This window comes from Urocitellus parryii, chromosome 8, assembly GCF_045843805.1.
Source record: "Urocitellus parryii isolate mUroPar1 chromosome 8, mUroPar1.hap1, whole genome shotgun sequence".
NCBI classification, from domain to species: Eukaryota; Metazoa; Chordata; class Mammalia; order Rodentia; family Sciuridae; genus Urocitellus; species Urocitellus parryii.
The window spans coordinates 147,472,245-147,494,134 of record NC_135538.1 but is presented as its reverse complement, the minus strand read 5'-3'; the positions used below and the strand labels follow the sequence as shown (position 1 = coordinate 147,494,134).

At 41.3% G+C, this 21,890-nt stretch overlaps 1 protein-coding gene across 1 annotated transcript in view; it reads right to left on the bottom strand.

Moving 5' to 3' along the window:
• Rnf144b (ring finger protein 144B) overlaps positions 1-21,032 on the bottom strand; it is a 159,645-nt gene extending 138,613 nt beyond the window's left edge. Inside the window, exon 1 of the mRNA XM_026402176.2 lies at positions 20,955-21,032. The gene's annotated coding sequence lies outside the window, so the exon portion shown is untranslated. The remainder of the gene's footprint in view (positions 1-20,954) is intronic.
• Positions 21,033-21,890: the final 858 nt, after the last annotated feature.

Genomic DNA, 21,890 nt, shown 5'->3' with positions numbered 1-21,890 from the left:
CTTTCAAAGGTCTTCACTTTCTTCCTTACATTCTCAAGTGTTACTTTTTGGGCATAGGTAGGTGCTGCTTTTATAATCAGAAATTTATATAAGGTATGACTTTAAATAAATGAGAGAAAGACAAAATAATAAGTACAGGAAAGATAGAAAAAGGAGAGAAAAGGGGAAAAAGAACATCAACTCTTCATATGTTAGTCATTTGACAAAGGATCCTCTGCTCAGACACTGGAGGGCATGACAATTCTAGCTCGTGGTGGGGGAGAAGGTCACTAAGCAGACAGCACTGTAGACAGGGTGTGGAGAAACCCTGTCTGAAGCCAAGCTAAGATCCCACAGAACAGAGAGCACCTGTGGAGGATGGTGGAGAGACAGCCATGCCCCTTGGTGGCCCCAAGCTGCCCACCGTGGCTGGAGAGGAAGAGGTGGTGGAACAGAGGGGTAGGGGGATTAGAGAGTAAAGCAAGTGCCAATTCCTTCAGGGACATAAAAGCCAATGATAAGGAATTTGTAATCTCAATACAAGGAAAGCCGTTAAAGAATTTGATGGGGAGAAAGAAGTCATCTGATTAACATTTTAAGTTGACCACTCTCACTGCTGCTGATTCAAGGGAGAGACAAATTAAAGAGGTTGTCCTTGTCTTGATGTCCTTATCATCCGCTCCTCCTCCACCTTCACCCCTGCGTTTGCTGACTGCTAAGATCTCTGCAGCCTTAGATCCTGCCACATAGCATCTCCCATGAGAGAAAAAGGTCTAATAACCTTCATCACTTAGTTCCCCAGGATCCTGCACCTTCCACCCCACAGCTGTGGGCCCTTATAAACTCATGCCTCACTTCCCACGGGTCCTGCCAGATGGACCCCAGTCACCTCTTGTCCTACAGCTTCTACCATCACTTCTCTGGGAGCACCAACCCCTGCTAATCCACCATCACTGTCTCCTCCACTCCTCGGCTTACCTCCTAGTCCAAACCCGTGCACCTTCTCTGCCCCTGGTATTAGATGTCACGGTATTTTCTTTGCCAATGATATTAATCCATGGGATTGTAAAGCACCTTGCATTGAAAGGGACTTTGGAGAAGTTTTGGTTCCACCTGCAGGTTTTTATGGAGAGGAAACAGGTCTGGCATGGTGAGAGGTTTTCCTCAGGTCTCAGGGGGAGGGAGTAGCAAAGCAGGACAGCTATGGTGGGGATAGCTGTCCCCCAAAGGCCCACATGGTAAAGGCTTGGTCCTCAGGGGGGTGCTGCTGGTGGGGGGGGGGTGGAACCTTTAAGAGGTGGGGCCTAGGGAAGGCCTCTAGGCACTGGGGTGTCTTCAGGAGTATGATTGGGTCCTGGTCACTCCCTGTTCTCTTTTGCTCCCTGGCCATGAGATGAACAGCTCAGTTCACCCCATGTGCTGCCGTGATGTGCAGCCCAAAGGCAATGGGGCCAAGTGATAATGGACTGAAAGCTCCAAATCTGTGAGACAAAATCAACATTTTCTCTTCATACGTTGATTCTCTCGGGTATTTGTTATAATAATAGAGAGCTGACCCACACAGACTGAACACAGGCTTCTGACTTCCTATTTAGAGTTCCCTGCATGATTGTTTAAAAATATTTTTTAGTGGTAGATAGACACAATATCTCTATTTTATTTATTTATTTTTATGTGGTGCCGAGGGTCGAACCCAGTGCTTCACACATGCAAGGCAAGCGCTCTACCACTGAGCTACAACCCCAGCCATCCCTGCGTGATTTTAAAGCAATGCTTATCAACCCCTGAGTTAGGGAGCTTTGTGCTTTACAGAACTCTTCTGTGTGCACCATCTCTTGGGCTCGTGGCTGCCCCCAAGCAATAGATACAAAGTGAAGCTTAGAAAGATGGAATGCTGGGAATGTAACTGAGCCAGAACCGAGACCCAGATCACGGGGCTCCAAGTCCTGCTGAAACTAGGAAACTTCCTCTTGTCAGATGAAATCAGTCCAGGAACAAAGTTAGAGGTTCCTATGACTGCTTCTTATTAGTTATTGATTAATTAGACAAACATGCATCCTTTTAGAATCTTTTTGAAGATCAGGGGTTTTTTTTTTGTTTGTTTGTTTGTTTGTTTTTCACATTGTTAAAGAGGGAGTTTGTCCAACCCAGGGAATTTATTAAAATGATGGCAAGAGCTTTGGAGCAGTAGAGAAAACTTAAAGAAGAAAGAAAATGAAGAAAAGAGATGCAAACTTTACCAAGTTCATGATTTGATCAAGGACCAGACGTGGCTCCAGATACAATGCCATTATGACAAACACCATCATTGGAAATGTGTTCTAAAATTGGTTGACTTATTGTAAATATAAGTTAATATCGCACAATTCCACTGGAATAAAGAATGTAAGTGGTCTCATGGAGTTCACTATTAAACTATTTGAATTATATACAGATCTAATTTTTTGAACTATATTTTTTTTCAGCACATTTGAAGTGTAGAGTTTCAAATCCAACGTCAAAAATATTCTAAGTGACAAAAATTATGTCCTTTTCGGTTATTTTTCAGGATGTGAAAGAGATTACTGTTTCAGAGTAAATATATTTTGGAATGCATTGCATCCTGATGCTACAATTAGTTCTATTCTTGCTCTGAAAATGGAAAAGGGTCAGGGACCCTGCATAACTGACACTTAGTGGCAGCAGCTGATGCTGGCTGGCACCCCACACTAAGTCAGGAAATGTGGCTCACTCTTGCCCTTGGAGCCCAACACAGATGAGTTCCTAGGACACTTATGCAAGAAAAATATTTTCCTTGTTTTTTGATTTGCTTTCACTTTGATGAGCTCAAACAATTTTTTCCCCAAATATCAGACCTATTATTGTCAACATTTCCCTGGGGCATGCTAGGTACAGTTACTTAAATATGCTGTAAAACCTCCAAAGTGTGAATGAGAAAGGTTTACACTTATCTCAAACGCTAAGTACCATGAGAACAGCGTTCATTCTCTTTGTGAATAGTTGATGAGGTAAGAGAAAACTTATAGCTGTAGCAACGGAATGCTTAATGTAATTATTAGGATTTTCTTAACATTATTGTCGGTTGGACTTTGATAAATGGCTATGATAGCAAAATACTACTTGTTTTTAGAAGGCTAAGAAAGAATATCTAGAATAGCAAGTGTTCCACTAAAAATAATCCTGTGAAATGCACATATCTCTCATCCCATCAATCCTGAGCATGTTCAGAACATTCTCTGTTACTGCATCCCACCCATTCACCTTCCTTAGGAATTAAGCCACCCAAGTAGCAACATGTGGATTCTGGGTTAGCTCGGCTGAGTGCTGTGAGCTTGCTGGCATAAAAGGAGTCAGTAACACTTCTCACCCCTACCCAGAGACCCCAGGAGTGTGGTTCACAAATAGACAGAAGACTTACAGTGCATTACCTTGGCCTCGGGAGCTAGTGCATTCCTGAGTGTCAACTGAAATCTGGGGACACTGAATCACCTTCTCCAACACTGCTCCACACTATAGTAGCCAATGTTCAAGGTCAGGCAGGATGACTAGCCAAAGAGGCTATGATTTTCAGCTCTAAGATCACCACTACCAGCTTTTTAAGGTATTGAATGGCACTTTTGTACACGGGTCTTGAAGTTCAGTAAGAAGCGTGACTAAATAATGTTTGTATTCATTCTAGGTTATTTTTATTTCTTGGGATAACTGCACTGAAACTCTTTATATATAAGATTCAGATGAAGGCAGAAAATGAAAATATTTTAGGAATGCAAAATAGGTAACACCAGTCAAAATGTCACACCTCTACTTTCTTAAAAATTCATTTTACATAAAGAGCATTTTATTTGCCTTGAATTAAAACAAAGTGCTCAGTATACTTGAGTAGATTTATATTTTAAGGCAGTTTCTGATTCTATGAAAGTTTATTTTACAACCAAGGAGATCAAGGAGAATGGCAATCAGTATGAGTAACGTTCTCTATCAGCTAACAACTCCATCAGATAGAGGATTATGCTGACCATGTTAGTACAGAGAGTTAAGTGTGAAAAAAAACAAAGAATTCAGCACAGTGTCCACTGGACAAAAAAGCAAACACTGGACTGGCTTTTACAGATCATTTAGCAGATTTACCAATCATTTTAGGATAGAAATGAAATTTTTATTTGTTTGTTTATTTGTTTGTTTGTTTTTGGTTGCTGGGAACTGAACCCAAAGGCATCCTACACTGAGCCACATCCCCAGCACCCCCCACCTTTTTTTTTTTTACTTTGAGATATAAATCTTGCTAAGTTGTTGAGGTTGGCCTCAAACTTGCAATCCTCTGCCTCAGCCTCCTAAATCATTGGGATTATAGGAGTTGGCCATCATACCTGGAAAAATTAATATCATTTAGACATATACCTCTGGCTATTGGCTTTGAGACTCCAATAGCCAGTTTGTTTTTGGCTCTGAGAAAACAGAAATAAAATCAGCATACTATAGTGACACTGCCACATCAGTTTATAGCAGCTCAATTCACAATAGCTAGATGATGGAACCAACCTAGGTATCCCTCAATAGATGAATGGATAAAAGAAATTGTGGTATTATATACTCAATGGAATATTACTCAGCTTTAAAGAAGAGTAAAATTATGAAATTTGCCAGTAAATGGTTGGAGTTGGAAAATATCATGCTAAGCAAAATAAGCCAATCCCACAAAACCAAAGGCCGAATGTTTTCTCTAATATGCAGATATTAGTTCACAATAAGGTGGGGGGCACTACGGAAGAATAGCATTACCTTAGATTAGGTACAGGGAAGGGAAGGAAGAGGAGGGGAGGGGATATGGGGATAGGGAAGATAGTAGAATGAAACAGACATTATTACTGTATGTATATATGTGACTGCATGACCAATGTGATTATGCAACATGTGCACTCAGAAAAATGAGAAATTATATCCCATCTATGTATGATATATCAAAGTGCGTAAATGCATTCTACTGTCATGTCTAACTAATTAAAATAAATAATAAAATTTTTTTTTAAAAAGCCAAAGCAAAAACCCAGTGACACCACTTCCACCATTAGGGCTTTGTTCCTGAGCCTTCCTTCCAAAGTTGACTGCAAACAAAGCATTCTAACAGATCTGAGAGCTGAACTGTGAATGCAGCCATGGTTGTACTTCCATCAAAAAGAGAAGCTAGTGCCGAGCTGCCAATGTTTTCTAAGGTCTTAGAACTCAGGGAGATGAAGTCGACAAATGTCATGAAAAACCAGGAAGATCTTGCCATTCACACCACTGTAAGAAACCATGGTTAGACTGAAAAAACAAGCCAAACACAATAGAGGCACAGTTCCACTACACCCCTGGGAAACACTTCTTGAATGTTAGAGAAGAAAAAATTTCATAAACATAAGGCAAATGCATCTAAATATCAGAAAAACCTCATATATATATTTTTAAGAATTACAAAAGAAATAGCACTAAAAGTACAACATATCATTTCTCTGGACAGTTCAAGTTTTGCATGATTTAATCATCAGCTATTCCTTGAGTTGCTGCACCAAGATATATTTAGGTCTAGTTCTTATACTTTAAAATTGTGTTTAAGATCCCTGACTCGGGGGTTCGGGTACAGCTTAGTTGTAGAGTGTGTACTTACCATGCCTGAGGCCCAGGGTTCAATGCCTAGGACCAGAAATAAGAAAAAAGAAAGAATTCCCTGCTTCAAAACAACTAGAAGCACATTGCTCTGATTTCCTGGAATTATAGATTAACAGAGCTAGAAAGATATACAGATGATCTGTTTCAACACCTATTTATAGACAAGTGAGTGTCCTGAGACCCAACCAGGTTGAAGGTCATGCAGTGACAAGAAGAAAACCAAGACCCGGATTCCTTGACTCTTCAATTTATTAACTGAATTATAACTATAACTTAAAATAACAATAGTTCAAATCTTTTTGAGATTGGTCATAACAGTCATTCCTTGCATAGTTTTTTTTTAAACACAGGTGATCATTTTTAAAGAGTGAAGAATCAAGATAATAATACAGAAATGTAACACCAAAATAAGAAAAAAAATTACTCTTCAGCTCTAAAATGCCAAATGTGTTGCCTAGACTCTTCATTACCCTTTAAGACTATAGCTTAAATTAGAAGCATTTTCATTCTTTCAAGAAAACACTATTTGGCAGGTTTGTAATCAGGGGTTACAAACAACCCCCAGAGAGTCTCCCAGCATGAATTAAGAATTCCTGCTCATTAGGCATGTTAATAAGCCTGACTCAGCCATTCCACAGTGCACACAGATATCAAACATCACATGGAGCTGGATGCGGTGGGTGCGCCTGTCGTCCCAGCAGCTCAGGAGGCTGCAGCAGGAAGATCTCTGGAGCACGCGACTTCAGGGCCAGCCTGGGCAATGTAATGAGATGGAAGGAGGGAGGGAGGGAGGGAGCAAGGGAGGAAAGAAGGAAGGAAGGGAGGAAGGAAGGAAGCAAGCAAGCCAGCCAGCCAACTGAACTGGGGTTAAAATTAACTGCCTTCTTTTTTCTTACACAGATGGTGGACTTCTCTGTGGGATTTCCTCCTACCGTTCAACACAAGAGAAGGGCACGCTTGCTTTCCAATTGTCTGCAGAGGCTTCTTTACCATCTGAGAAAGTACTTTATATTTGTGTGCACCTCAAGATTTGTCAAAAAGAGAAACATCACATTGTACATAAGTAAATCCATAAGTAGATCCAATTTTTGCAAATTAAAAATCTAAAAGACTCCTATTCAGAAGTGGCACCATTCTCCTTGCAAAAATCGTTGGTCACACTAGTCATAGGGGGTCAGGAAATGTGCCGTCAGAAAGCCAGGAATACTTGAAAAACAGCAGACATGACTACTGCACCATGTATGTCTGAAACACGAAAAATTGAATACCAACGGTCTCTGAACACACAGCAGTTAATTAAGTACCCATTTTCTTTAATCCTATAGCATGAGAAACTTTGCTGGACTAAGAACCCAACGTCCAGCAAAGGCTTGGTTTAGCCACCATCTAACTGGTGGCCCCAGTGAGTCCTGTATAGTTTCTTCATTTGCAAAGTCATGGATGAGTCTAGATGGCTTCTGAGGTCCTGTCTAGTCTTTTATTTATTTATTTTTTTTTGCGGAGGGGTGCAGTGGAAGGAGTACCAGAGATTAAACTCAGGGACACTCGACCACTGAGCCCTATTTTGTTTTTCACTTAGAGACAGGGTTTCACTGAGTTGCTTAGCACCTTGCTTTTGCTGAGGCTGGTTTTGAACTCACAATCCTCCTGCCTCAAACTCCCTAGCCACTGGGATTACGGCATGTGCCACCACACCCAGCCTGTCTAGTTTTATAAGAGCTGTAACCCTAACTGACATAAATTTAAGAGTATATACAGAAAAAAATTTCACTAGTTGCATTATCAATACTAAAATAAAAATATTTTCTCTTAAAAATGAAATATTCAGCCTGGCACAGTGACACAGACCTGTGGTTCCAGTGATTAGGGAGGTGAGACAGGAGGATCTCAAGTTCAAGGCCAGCCCTCAGCAACTTATGGAGGCCCTAAGCAACTTAATGAGACCTTGTATCTAAATCAAAAATAGAAAGAGTTGAGGATGCGGCTCAGTGGTAAAGCATTCTGGGTTCAACCCCCAGTAAAAAAAAAAAAAAAAAAAGGCAACATTCAAATATAAAAAAATGTAGTTTCAAAAAACCCTACCCACCAAAATGATAACGATGATCTGTTGATTGCAGGGGTTTGCTTTTGTGTTCCTTTATTTTTTTGTTGCTGCTGCTGTTTAAGAGTCACAGAAGCGAGCATCTCTACTAGTTCAAGGAAGCACAGCATGGTGCCTGCGTAAAGCTTACTCCAGAGACTCTCAGTCAACATCTAGAAGTAGTTTCCCCAGTCAAGGCAAAAGTCCTAGGTTCACTCTGGACATGACTCTGTATTATTATGTTTAGGTGCATAACCTTTTGGTTATTTTTTTCTCTCTCTGCTTTTCTTTGTCCCCTTTCTTCCAGGACCTAGAGAATACTACATTCTACCAGACAGTAATGCAGCCTTGTACCTTTTCCTTACAAAAATCAGTGCATAACACCCACCTCACCTGGACAGAGGTCTTTCTGTTCAATCAGCTGAGACATGGGCGCACTCATACTTACTCCTAATCACTCAGACGTTTTTTTGTTTTTTGTTTTTTGGTATTAGGAATTGAACCCAGGGGGGCTTAACCACTGAGCCACATCCTCAACCATTTTTTATATTTTATTTAAGGACAGGGTCCCTCTAAGGGCTCTAGGGCCTTGCTAAATTGCTGAAGCTGCCTTTGAACTCATGATCCTCCTGCCTCAGCCTCCTGGGCAGCTGGGATCACAGACATGACCTACCACCCTGGGAATTCAGATTGATTTTTTTTAACATTTTATTTTTTAGTTGTAGTTGGTCACAATGCCTTTATTTTTATTTATTTATTTTATGTGGTGCTGAGGATCAAACCCAGGGCCTCGCATGGGCTCAGCGAGCACTCTACCACTCAGCAACAACCCAGCCCCAGACTAATCTTTATAGGAAAAAATGGTTTTGTTTTTATGTAATATGGAAATAGAATGGTATATATTCCTCTTTGAGAAAGGAACACGTGAAATTAGAAATATGGCTCTCTTTAAAGGAAGTCTCCCTTTACCTCCTAATAAAAGGAAGATTATGAAGCAAGTCACCTAAACCTAAAATACTTTATTCAGATCCCATATTACTAAATATCTTAACCTGTGCTGTGAATGAAGCTGAATTGGGGACCTAATGAGTAGGGGGAAAAAAAGAGTGTTGGTTAGTTACTACTCAACTAGGGTAGATAGTCGGAACTAAGTTTAAAATCAACTACTTTCCTTCCTCTTACACAAATGACAGACTTCTCTGTGAAAGAACACTCTTGCTTTGCAGTTGCCCACAGAAGCCTGCTTTACCCATCTGAAAAAGTCAACTTTATATTAATTAACAAATAGATGAAACAATGTTCAGCATCTCTAGCAATTAGAGAAATGCACAACAAAACCACATTGAGATTCTATCTAACTCCAGTCAGAATGGCAATCGTCAAGAATACAAGCAAGAATAAATGTGGACAAGGATGTGGGGAAAGGTACACTCATACATTGCTGGTGGAACTGCAAATTGGTGCAACCACTCTGGAAAGCAGTATGGAAAGTCTTTAGAAAACTTGGAATGGAACCACCATTTGACCCAGTCATTCCACTCCTAGGTTTATACCCAAAGGACTTAAAATCAGCATATTACAGTGACACAGCCACATCAATGTTTATAGCAGCTCAATTCACAATAGCTAAACTATGGAACCAACCTAGGTGCCCTTCAACAGATGAATGAATAAAGAAACTGTGATACACACACACTCACACACACAGGAATATTACTCAGCCTTAAAGAAGAATGAAATTAAAGCATTTGCCAATAAATGGATGGAACTAGAGAATATTATGCCATGCGAAATAAACCAATCCCAAAGAACCAAAAGCCAAATGTTTTCTTTGATATGCAGATGCTACTTCACAATGTGGGGGTATGGGGGATGAAAAATAGTGGTATTTTGGACTAAACAGAGGGGAGTGAAAGCTGGGAGAGGGTATGAGGGCAGGAATGATAGTAGAATGAATCAGACATTATTACCCTATGTGCATATATGATTACATGACCTGTGTAACTGATATCATATACAATCAGACGAGTGAGAAGTCATTCTTTGTTTATGTATGTTGTGTCAAAATGCATTCTACTGCCATGTATAACTAATTAGAACAAATATAAATAAATAAATAAATACAAAAGAAGAAGAAGAAGACGAGGAGGAAGAGGAGGAGGAGGAGGAGGAGGAGGAGGAGGAGGAGGAGGAGGAGGAGGAGGAATTAAATATGTCCAGGGCAGGGCTGGGGTTGTGGCTCAGCGGTAGAGCACTTACCTAGAACTTGTGAGACCCTGGGTTTGATCCTCAGCACTACATGAAAGTAAATAAAAATAAGGATATTATGTCCATCTACAACTAAAAAATAAATATTTTTTAAAAAAATGTCCGAGGCAGGAAATGACACCAGGTCATGAATTATATATGCTGTTCATTTTTTTTCGACATTTTTTTTTTGACATAAAACAAACTTGGTGGGTCTTTAAAAATCGTTTTCCTGGCTAGGGCTGAGTCTTTGTCCCATGGATACCGTACAAACTTCAGTGTGGTGTTCAGCTTTAGGCCCAGCAGCTCTGTCGCTGCCCCCTGGCTGCAAATGTTTACAACAGCCTGGATCATTATAATCAAAGAGCTTCTCACAATTTCTGAACCCAAAACACAGTGTAGAGTATTGTTCATTCATCAACATTAAAGAAAAACAGAGATTTGTTTTGAAAATAAAGGTCTACCTAAAGCCCCAAGTCATTAAGTCAAAAACTAAATTACAACTTGATGGTGGTGAAATATGAGCTCAGAAAGAACTGGGGAAATGGAATCATTAAGACTTCAATTTGCTAACTACCTATGTTAACCAAGGCAATCTTAAATTAGAAGCAGTTTTCTTTCTTCCAAGAAAACTCTCTCATCTATACAATTAAAGGGTTAGACTAAAGAAATGATTCCTAACCAGAAGAGTACATCAGATTACCCAGAGAATTTTGCCAAACATACATACCCGTCCGCATCCCAGACCTACTAAATTAGAAGGTTTCACGAGCATTTTGAAAATGTTCCACAAAAGGAATTGACACACACCTTTAGTTTGTAACTTCTAAATCTCTAAAGTCCTTTCCAGTTAGTGTTCTACATTAATAAATGGAGCCAATGAGCAGAGATCTATGCCTTTCAATCAATAAGACTCTGCAAGCAATAGTGATTTACTGCTTCGCCAGTGGCACTGTGGTGAAAGAAGCAGTACACGTGGTCTCCATCTGTCCAGCTGCTGATCAGGTTTTCATGTTAGATTTGTACTTCACAGAGAGTCTCGTAGAGAAGGGAGTGGGCTCTGGCCGGAGCGTCCACCCCGTCCTCTGAGTGCTCGTTGGGAATTTACTTTCTGGTGTGTCTGAGTTGACTCCTACCACACCCCAGTGATGAGGATCACCTGGCTCCCTGGTGTTCTTTGCCTCAAGCTGAGCTCCCCCGTCCAGTGACAGACCCAGGTCTGCTGAGTTCCACCATGTCTTTCCTTCAGATTCTGATTTGACAAATTCTGATTCCAGCATGCATCAAGTAATGGAAACCTATGTATTAATTTAGTTTACTGGCCTGTTACTCTTTTCTATTTGACTTGTTTCAAAAAAGTTTTACTTTATGTACATATTTGGTAACTTTAATAAATATATATTATAAATTCATGAGCAATATACTGAGACTAATAAGTGAAATAAATAATAAATGAAGCCAGGTGTAGTGGTAAGCAATCCCTATACATGGAAGGCTGAGGCAGAAGGATAGCAAATTTGAGGTCAGCCTTAGCTGAGGCCTTAACCAACTTAACAAGACCATGTCTCAAAGAATAAAAAATGAAAAGGGATGAAGATGCAGTTCAGTGGTAAAGTACCCCTGGGTTCAATCCCCAGTACCAAAAAATAAAAAATAAATTTAAAGTAATAATAAAAATAAATGAATAAATGAAACAAATAATAAATTATCCAGTAAGTTTGTCACTTTATATTTTCCAGGCAATTAAGTTAAATAATAGTAATTAAATAGCAAATTAAAACTATTTTAATTTGCTCATGGCTATTCAATAAGCCAGGAATAATATTTAGGAATAAGGGCTAGGTGAGGTGGTGCACATCCATAGTCCCTGTAGCCTGGGAGGTTGAGGCAGGAGGATCATAACTTCAAAGGCAACCTTAGCAACTTAGCAAGAGCCTAAGCAACTTGATGAGACCCTGTCTCTAAATAAAATATTAAAAAGGGATGGAGATGTGGCTCAGTGGTTAAGCCTGCCTGAGTTCAATCCCCTGTACCTAAATAAATAAATAAGAATAAGATATAAAACCTGGGAAATAAATCTAGCATAAAGTATATACTATCTTTTAACTGCAAAATTGCAGTAGGATATTAAAAAGATGGTGAAATATATACCAGATTCATAGATACAAAACTCAATATTTCACATATGTAAATTCCCTCCAAATTAACCTATAATTCCAATGAATTCCAATAATAATTAAAATGGGATTGGCGGGGGGAGGTCAATGAATTTAAGGACTTCTAGTCAGTAAGGCATGCTGAGCTGGGAACATTCCTACTCCACTCGATACCCTTTTCTGCTATTATATATAAGCTCTGAATGAAATATCTCTAAATATTTTTAAATGCATAGCTGTGCAAAAAGCCAGAAAGGAAAATCCCCCACACACACAAAACAAAAAAGAAACCCCAAACCTATAATGTTGATTTGGAATTGGAGACAGCAGAAATAGGAAGATGAGGGGTCCCCTCTGGGTCTAGGGCCTGCCTATCACGTGCAGGTGGCAGCAAGCACCTCCTGTCAAGTCAGGAGGGAGGAGCACTGAACAACTCCTGCCTCTCAAAAGAGAAAGTGTGCAGAAGCATGCCCCTCGCCCTGGGCTACAAAAGGAAAAAGAATCACTCAGGAGAAATTGGAGACTTAAGCTCAAGGAACCCGGAAGGCGTGCAAGTGAACACCAACTACACAGGATTGGAAACCAGAGCCAAACTAAGCATACGGCCTTGATGAACAAGATGGGCAACCGCCAAAGAGGAACACCTCTACAAACGGGACGCGGAGTTCCCATGTTGATGAACCAGCCCAGATAGCAAGGCCCGCGGGCCAATGACCCACCCTGAGACAGATTTATACGCAGATGAAACAAATGAGAAATGACTCCACAGAAACCCCTGTACTTTAGCTCTAGTGTTTTTTAAACGTTTGACAAGATAAGGGATGGAATAGAATCTATAGGAATAAGCCATTATGAAATAAAAGAACAAGGAGATTTCAAAAACAACCAAATAGAGACCTAGAATAAATAGGTCTAGAATAAATAGACCTAGAATAAATATCACTGATGAAAAAGAAATAGCCATCATGATAGATGGTACTATTGTTCAAACATATCTCTCTCCCCTTCTCTTGGGAAGGACGTAGTTCTCCATCTCACCGATGCTGGCTTGGCTACTGTCTTGGGTTAGCCATCATAAGCAGAGGCCACAGGAAGCTTTGCCAGCCTCTGTGCACCACAAGAAACTCCCATCCTAACAGGGGCCCTGTCGTGAGAAGGTGCACAGGATCAACTGGACTTGATCCACATTTGGAGCAGATACACTGCACTCAACCTGCAGCCACTGATAGTGCAATCTGGAGTGAGAAATAAGTTTTGTTATAAGCCACTGGTGTTTCAAGGTTATTTAGAACATTTTTTATCAAAGCAGAAGCTGATCGATATTGTCAGCTGAAGAGAGAATTCACAAAATTAATGATAAACCTAAAGAAACCCAGGGCACAATGCAGAGGAATAAAATTTATGGAAAATACAAGAAGTTAAGAGTCACAAGGACAGAATGAGAATTTCCAGGATATGCTAATGATGACTCTGAGAATATGGGCTGGAGAAAAAGGGGACGGATTAGTTTCTATATCGTGAAACAACTCACCACAAATTTAGTGGCTGCCCTAAAGTCCTAGTCTCTGGGCTCTCCCACGACATCTTGCTTCCTCCAAATCAGCAGGAGAATCTCTTTCCAATTGGCTTTAACAGAGCTGATGAAACACAACACCAGAATAGCCATTCCACCATCGTCACCAGTGTCACCCTCACTCCAGGGGACCCACTGTTACAGCACACCAGCAGGTAAGACTGTTTGGGAGACCACAGAATTGGGCTACAGGGAAACAGCAATAGTAAATGACGATTCCAAGGTCACAGCCTTCCTGGTAGTCCACTTCCAGCACTCTTGCTTCTACCTACACCATGGAACTGCACACCGCATTTAAAAGAGCAATACAGCAACACAGCATCACCCTGGGGGTCCTGAGGCACAGCAAGGACCGCAGAGGACTGGGCCAGTCTCCATGCCAACTCATCCATCCTTTCAGGCCAATCCCATGTCCTACCTCTGGGTCCAAAATTCTACTTTCATGGACTAAGTTGTTTTTGTTCTCTGTCATTGTAAATGTTTCATGTGTGACTCACATGTACTTTTCAAGTAGTCTTTTCAAATTTTAGGAACACAGTAATAAAAATGTTATTTGTTTTATTTTTGCCTATGATCACACACACACACACACCCCACACACACTATATATATATTTTTTGAAGAAATGTTAATTGGATTGTCCCCTTTTCACTCTTTTACCATTAAAAGACTTTGATTGAATAACATTACAGATTCTTGGAAGATAATCTGGAAGCTAAAAGTTTGAAGCCCTTTTAAAATTCCCAAATGCTGAAAAGATAAATCCATCAGCATTCTTGTTTGTTCTAGAGTTTATTGGCTTATGGTCATCATCTTTATTTTTTTACAGGAACACTTTTTTTTAATTGATCAGTGACAGAATATAAATATGAACAATTAATCTTAGCCATTTATTGCTTCTGTGCTTCTCTGAAAGCAGGAGTAAAATGTCTTGTGTGCTTATTACACACGGGCAATATCTCAGATCATTTCCCCAGCTGTGGAACAGATTGTAAACCTCATTTTAAAATTACCTAATGTATATTTAAATTGATTAATTAATATGCTCCTAGCATCATTTTATGAAACACAAATAGCTACTGTGACATTTCGGTGAAATAAATTTAATTCTTACAATAATCACCTCTGTACTTCCCTTCTCTCTTTTCCTCAGTTACATATCATTGAAAACCATAGATGATTTGACATCCATGACCATAATAATGAACAAGCAGGACTCGTGCGTGGGGCATCATCAAAAAATTACTTCATCTGCTTTCTCCTTTGCTTCTTTGTGATGATCACTTCTATGTGTCGACTTGCCTGGACTAAAGAAGACCCAGACTGCCGTAAAACATTATCTCTGGGCATGTCTATGAGGGTGTCTCTAGAAGAGATGAGCATTTGACTCAGTACTCTGAATAAAGGAGGTCCACCCTCACCAAAGCAAAGGGGCATCATCTAATCCGTGAGAGGGCTCTAGAGAAGAAAAAAGCAGTAGAAGGGCGAATTCTTCTTCTTAAGCTAAGACACCCACCCTCTCCTGCCCTCAGATATTGGAGTTGTTGGGTCTTCAAACTTGAACAAAATTAAAACCACTGGCTTTTCTGGTTCTCTAACTTGTAGTCAGATCAGGGGACTTTTCAGCATCCATGATAAATCCCCTCATGTACAGCAAGATATATAGTATTTGTTCAGTTTCTCTGAAGAACCCTATTGCACTCTTTAAGTTTATTATGTGGGGCTGGATATTTCCTTGTCTTTGATTTAAATTCAGGACACTTGTCATGACCTTTCTAGTTGCCAAAGACTCTCAAGGACTCACAGTCTAAACATCAATCACAGTTCTGTTATCAGTGTGTCCAACCTAACGAAGCCCTCAAACTATTCCCATTTCATGTGAAGTTAAACTTCTTCCTCTTTCAGCTGTAGCCTGTTGAACACTGGCCACTTGTACAGGAAAGATGGACATGGAAAGAACTGCTCTCTCCATATTGTTAATTTAGGTGACCCCAATTTCTGATACCAGCCCCCCATTCTGGGATAAGGTGAGAAAGGAAGAGGCAGTGGGAAAATTCTCCCTTGACCAAGACAGACATGACAATCTAAGAAAGGCTGGCATGGTGGGCACTTAAAGCTGACTTTTTCTCTTGACTTTGGAATGTGGCCTCTATTGTCTTCAGCCACAGCTAACAGGGAAATTGAAAAGGTTCCATTCTAACATCCTATTACATGTATATTCATATTTCTAATAATTGGTTCATCTTCATTTTTTTCAGTAAATATTTATATATTTACACACATATATATCCATCCATACATATGTATGTGTGTAGGTATATGTATGTACATATGTAAGTGTGTGTATGTGTGTGTGTGTGTATGTGTGTGTATGTGTATGTGTGTGTATGTATATATATATATATATACATACACAGATTCTCTTGACTTGCAAACTCCTAGAAGCAACTTCCAACAGTTATACAGGCTGAGCATCCCTAATCCAAAAAGCTTCAAAATGAGAAGCTTTTGAGTACTGGTAGGACACCACAAGTGGAGAATTCTACACCTGACCTCATGGGTTGTAGTCAAACACCAGTGCACTAAACTGTTACATAAAATTAATTTTACATTATGTGTGTATAAGGTGTACACGAAACATAAGCAACTCTTATGTTTAGACTTGGATCCCATCCCCAAGTTACCTCATTACGCATATCAAAATATTTTAGAATCAAAATTTGAAACAGTTCTGGCCTTAAGCAATTCTGTTAAGCAACACTGAACCTGCAACTACAGAAAATAAGTCTCAGTGTCAACTCTGAGGAAGAGTAATGTCAATGGGTTAGGGATATTGTCCCATGCCCACGGATGCTGCTTTCATTCAAGTTCTCACTCATTTTGACCCAGGATTTTCTAAGATAGGGAACTGGACTGTGCTCACAACCTAATGATAGAGAAGGCATGGAAAATATTTGAGAGAAAAGACAATTGATGAAGCCAGAACCTTAAAAAAAAGAAGGAGATGGAACTTGGAACCCAGGGAAAAAGACGATTCTTAAGAAAAACTTTACAATCTGAGATACTATTTTTTTCATAAGCTTAATTTATTCAACTTTTCAATATTAATATTGTCTTTTCTAAGATGATATTAGTTGATTGCTTTTAATACCATTAAATGAAAAAAAAAAAATTGAAACCAGCTCTCCAACTTGTTTTTGAAACTTTGAATCCCTGCCCACCCAAATCTGAATACCCTGATTTGAGTATCTCTTAGCTGCTGACCTCTCTCTCCTTTCTCCACCTTTCCCTTCACTCCTGAAGGATAAACACTTTTTAAAATTTTTTATTGGCTGCTCATGCTCTGCCGCAGTCTGGCTGGGCACAAAGCACCGAGCCGCCACAAAGCGCCTGTATGTTCAAACAGGAAACTTTATTGCCCGAACTCCAACAGCACTCCATGCACCCTCCCCGGGAACTCCCTCACCCTCCACGGGCTCCGGGTGCCTCCCGGCCCTCAACAATGCTCTCCAATCCTACACTCATTAATCATCCCACTGGTCTTCTTTTTACCTGTATCTCTACTGAAATTACCTTTGGCTAAGGTCACACTGAATTACAGATCTACACAGAGATGGTGATAATGGCTGTCTCTTAGGCCGATGAAGACATTTTCTTAATGTATGTGAAGTATCTCAGTACATGGTAGCAAACTGTGGTAGAAGCAAGAATACTTCTCTACATCATGTATGATGTCTAGAGGTTGAATTCAATCTGCCTTGTGCCTATATATGAGCATAAAGTTTTCATAATGGTAAAGAAAATATTCCTAGGAAAAAATGTTCTTAGGAGTATTTTTATGTTCTTAGGAAGATAGATCTTCTTAGGAAGACAGAAGATCTTGAAAGACAGAAGCATCAAGAAGTTGGACTTACAAAAGGGGAAGGTACAGTTTTAAGAGCAAAATTTTCCAATGATTATTCTTATTATTTCAGCTTAAAATTTGGGGCAGATCTGAAAGCTAACCATTCCTGAATGTTGCTGATTCAGTAAGCCGTGCTCTCCACATACCGGTACCCACACTCCTTCCTTCTTTTTACACTCATATGTCTTAGTGCACCCCTATTCTTCTGTCAGCCAATTGAAGTGGTCTGCATCCAGTATAATGAAAAATTCAGAATGTTAGAGTTTACCACCTTTGTAAATGACCTACATTGCCTGTAATGCTACATTTCGAGTTTCGGTGAAAATCTAACTGAAATTTGCAACATACTTTGCTGCCATCACCACATTATTGAACTCATATATAAATTCATTTCAAGTGAACAAAATACTCATTACTACAAGAACTGGAAAGATATAAAATTTAATGTCCATTCTCAGAGTTTGGATTATGGCAATGAGCACTTCAATATTCATGTGTAGAAAGAAATGATTAACATCTAGATGACTTGTAAAATGCCTTCCAATTTTAATGCTCAATGACAATCTTATTTCTGCACCATTGAATCACTGGGAAATTAACACAGCACAATAAAATAAGACAATTCATGATGCAGGCTACACGGAGACTTCTCTCTTTGTGGCCAAAGATATTTCTTTGACTACTAAGCTAAAAATGTAACTGCATTCTGCAGCCTATGCATACATGTCCTAATTGATGGGAGGGGAAAAATTCAGTCCAAAGTGCCAGCAATTCCTCTGTGAGCTAGTATGGCAGGGAGAGTGTGGTGGGGTCAGTGAAGCATCAAGTTACAGACTAAATTAAAGGTCTGCACAAGAGTGGCAGGGTCTAATCATCTGCCCTCTGAGGCTGCCAGAACTGGATCCACCACCCTTACTCACAAAGGAGTATTCCACATAGGCTAAGCATTCAGCAGACCAAGGGCTTCAGACAGCTTAAAAAAAAAAAAAAAAAAACAACTTCTTTTTCCAAATAGATGTTTGTGGAATCGTTTCCTTGAAGCTCTTAGTTCTGTCACATTAAAATTTCCATGAAAAAAGTAATCAAAACCTAATGCTTACAATGTTTCACCACAGAGAAAAATATTGTGGGTTTTTGTTCCTATTAAAAACATGTGTTACATATATATAATTATGCTAAGCCCCAGATCCAGTGTACACACATATACACAAAAACCTTAGGAAAATAATAATAGTTTTGCCTAAACCAATAAAATTTATAACATAATATTGTGCTCTGTCCATAACTACTCTCATTAAACCAACATTTTGCAAAAGTCAGCAAGCAATGAGTATTTCTGCATGTTTTGTGGCAGAGGCTGCAAATATCAGATCTATAGGGATGAATTAAGGTCACTTTTAAAAATTCAAACGCAGTGTTTTCTAGCTTTGGTTGGGCTGAATCATGTACATCTGCACTATTTTTCCTGGGGGAAAGTTAATTTTAGAAAGGAGAAAAAGTTTGCCAGGAAAACAATCACATTGGCTCAATAACTAGACAGCGAGTCTTTTCTTAAAAGTTCAAAAGGCTTTATAGTCTCCAACTTGTCCTTAACATTCTTGAAAGCAAGGACTGAATATCATCCTATCATCATAACGGACATTTCATTTCATAAAAAGAAATACATGATTTAATATTATAACTATTACACCTATCTCGAAGGATTTTAAAATATCATTCTTTCACCTCAGTTTACCAAAAGACAAACAGCAATACTTATTTCCCCTAGGAGTCACCTTCTGGTGGTTTGATAGGTACTTAAAATGGCTCAGGTACATACATAGACAAAACAAAAAGCAGCAGATACATATACATGCAAAGCGAAAGATGGAGAAACATCAGCACTTGTGTAAATATAATGTAATTTGAAGACTCAGATTCAAGTTAGAAGAGTTTGTTGCAAATAATCATTCCTCCCCCGGTGCCTAGAAATAATAAGTCCATTTGAGTCTTTTGCCTTAAAGTAAGCAACAGGTAAAAACCACCAATGGCCTGTATTCTGAAACTGACAAGAAGGCAAGGGAGTGGTGAATGATGACATGAAGACTTTTTTTTTCCTTCTCTGTGTGTGTGGGGTGTGGGGTGGGGTGGGGTGAGTACTGGGGATGGAACCTGTGCCTCATACATACATGCTCAAGCCTTTTCACTGAGCTACATCCTGATATCTCTCTGTCTCTCTCTCTCTTAATCAGTGTTTCACTCCGTTGCCCAGGCTGGCCTCAGATTTGCCATCCTCCTGCCTCAGCCTCTGGAGTAGCTGAAATTACAGGCATGTGCCACCATACCCTGCCAGGCCTCAGCCAGGAGAGTGTAGCTCAGTGGCAGAATGCTTGCCTAGCAGGCACCACCACTGAAGATTTTTAAATCAATATTTTAAAGTTACTTCTATTATGTATAATTATATGCATCAATAAAAATATCTTTGAAGTAAAATGTAAAAGCTTACTCTATAAACAGGTCTCTTAGAAGTATGTCATTTCTCCCTACCCTGTATCTGAGTTTCAAATGACTATTAACCCTCCTTTCCCAAAATTGTCCTCTCTGAACGACTCACACTGCATCAAATTCTTCAACCAGAGGTTCTGGCTAGCCCGTTCCCATTCCTGCTCACACTAACATTTCCAGATGAGGCTTGGCCACACTGGGTTCTCCTTCTCTCCCCGATGCGGGCCTCACGGACTCTTTCAAGTGGATATGGGGGGAGGGGGGCGTTGTTGCCGTCATTTGAGGTGCTTTTTAAATATGACACAGACGGGCACACACACCTCAGGGTGTGTGTGGAATCAGGACCTCAGGGTGGGGTCAAGGGTCTCCCAGGCCAAGTAAGAGCTGTAGACCGTGATGAAGTTCAAGCGCTGCTGCCATTCAGTAAACCTTGTGAACCTTGTGAACGTATCATAGTATTTTAGGGTGGGGGACCCAATCCACTGTTAGGTGCAGATAAGGCGGTGCATTCACCTTACTCAAGAGTCCATATGCTTCCCAAAGTTAGGGCAGCGTCGGTAGACGGGTGTGTTCTGGAGGAAGGGGGGAAATCGGCGTGTCGGTGTTGGCCCCGCACCTGGGCAAGGCGGAGGACCTCCCGCCTCCCGGAGCCCGGCCCGCCGCCCAGAGCCCGGAGCCCGGGGGCGCGCCGTTTCTGGAGCCACCCGGGAAGGGGAGAAAGCGACGGGTGCAGCGTGGAGCGGCGGCGGAGGTCCCGTGGGCGGCGAGAAACAACGTCGGGCGCCGAGGGGTCCCGGGAGCCGGCGAGGTGACAGCCCAGGGAGGCGGAATGTGCACCTGGCACGGCGCGTCCCGGCCGCGCGGGGCGGCACCCGCGCTCCTTACCTGCAGCCCGAGGTCCGCTCGCAGCGGGAAGGCGGAGGCGCCGGGCTCCGGCTGGGGTGCGTGCGCCCGCCGGCTCGCCGGCTGCTGACTCTGGCCGCGGCTCCGGGCGGCGCTGGCGGTCGCTCTCCAGCGTCGCGGCCCCCCCTGCGGGCCTCCCCCGCCCGCCGGCCCACCGCCCGCTCGCTCCTCCCGCGGGCGCCGGCCGAGCCTCCCCGGCGCTTTCTGGCGCGGGTCGCTGCCCCTCTCCCGCCTCCGCTGCGCGGCGCGCACCTCCCCCAGAATCGCACGCACTTTAGGAAAGAGGCAGCGCAAGTGCGCTTGGAAATTCGGACGCTGGGCAACTTCAGGAAACCCGTTTGAAACCTTTGATCTGTTCGCTGAAGTTCAAGGCAGCTCTCACGTTCATCCCCCGCCCTCTCTCTCTCTCAATGCTAGGGATTCCTGTAAAGATCGCGTTGAGATTCTCCTACCAGTCATTTAAATTTTTCCAAAGTAAACATTTGACTTTATTATTTTAAATATCCCCACTATTTAAATTTGGCTCGCCAGGACCTTACGTTGGCCCCGGGAGGGATTGTTCAACTGCTCAATTCAGGGCAGGTTTCCTTTGCAGCACTGCTGATGCTTGACTCCGGTCCCCACCGGGAGTCCAGGGAGGAGCCCTGGATTACACTTTGGTTTGGATTACTGAGCCTTCCCCGAAACTCCTCTCACTTAGGAGAGACCCACTTCTGAGGCTCAGTTCCAGGAAGGAGCAGGAGGATGTGTTCAAAGAAGAGGGGACCTAATGAACAGCGAACCAGCCACGAGCAGAGCTTACTGAATAATAGAGAAGAGTGGAAAGGATGGGAAGAGAGCCAGGAACATCACCTACCGCTAACGTGAGGAGCTGGGAGAGACATGAGCCCCATGGGGAACGTGGAAGGTGCGTTGTCA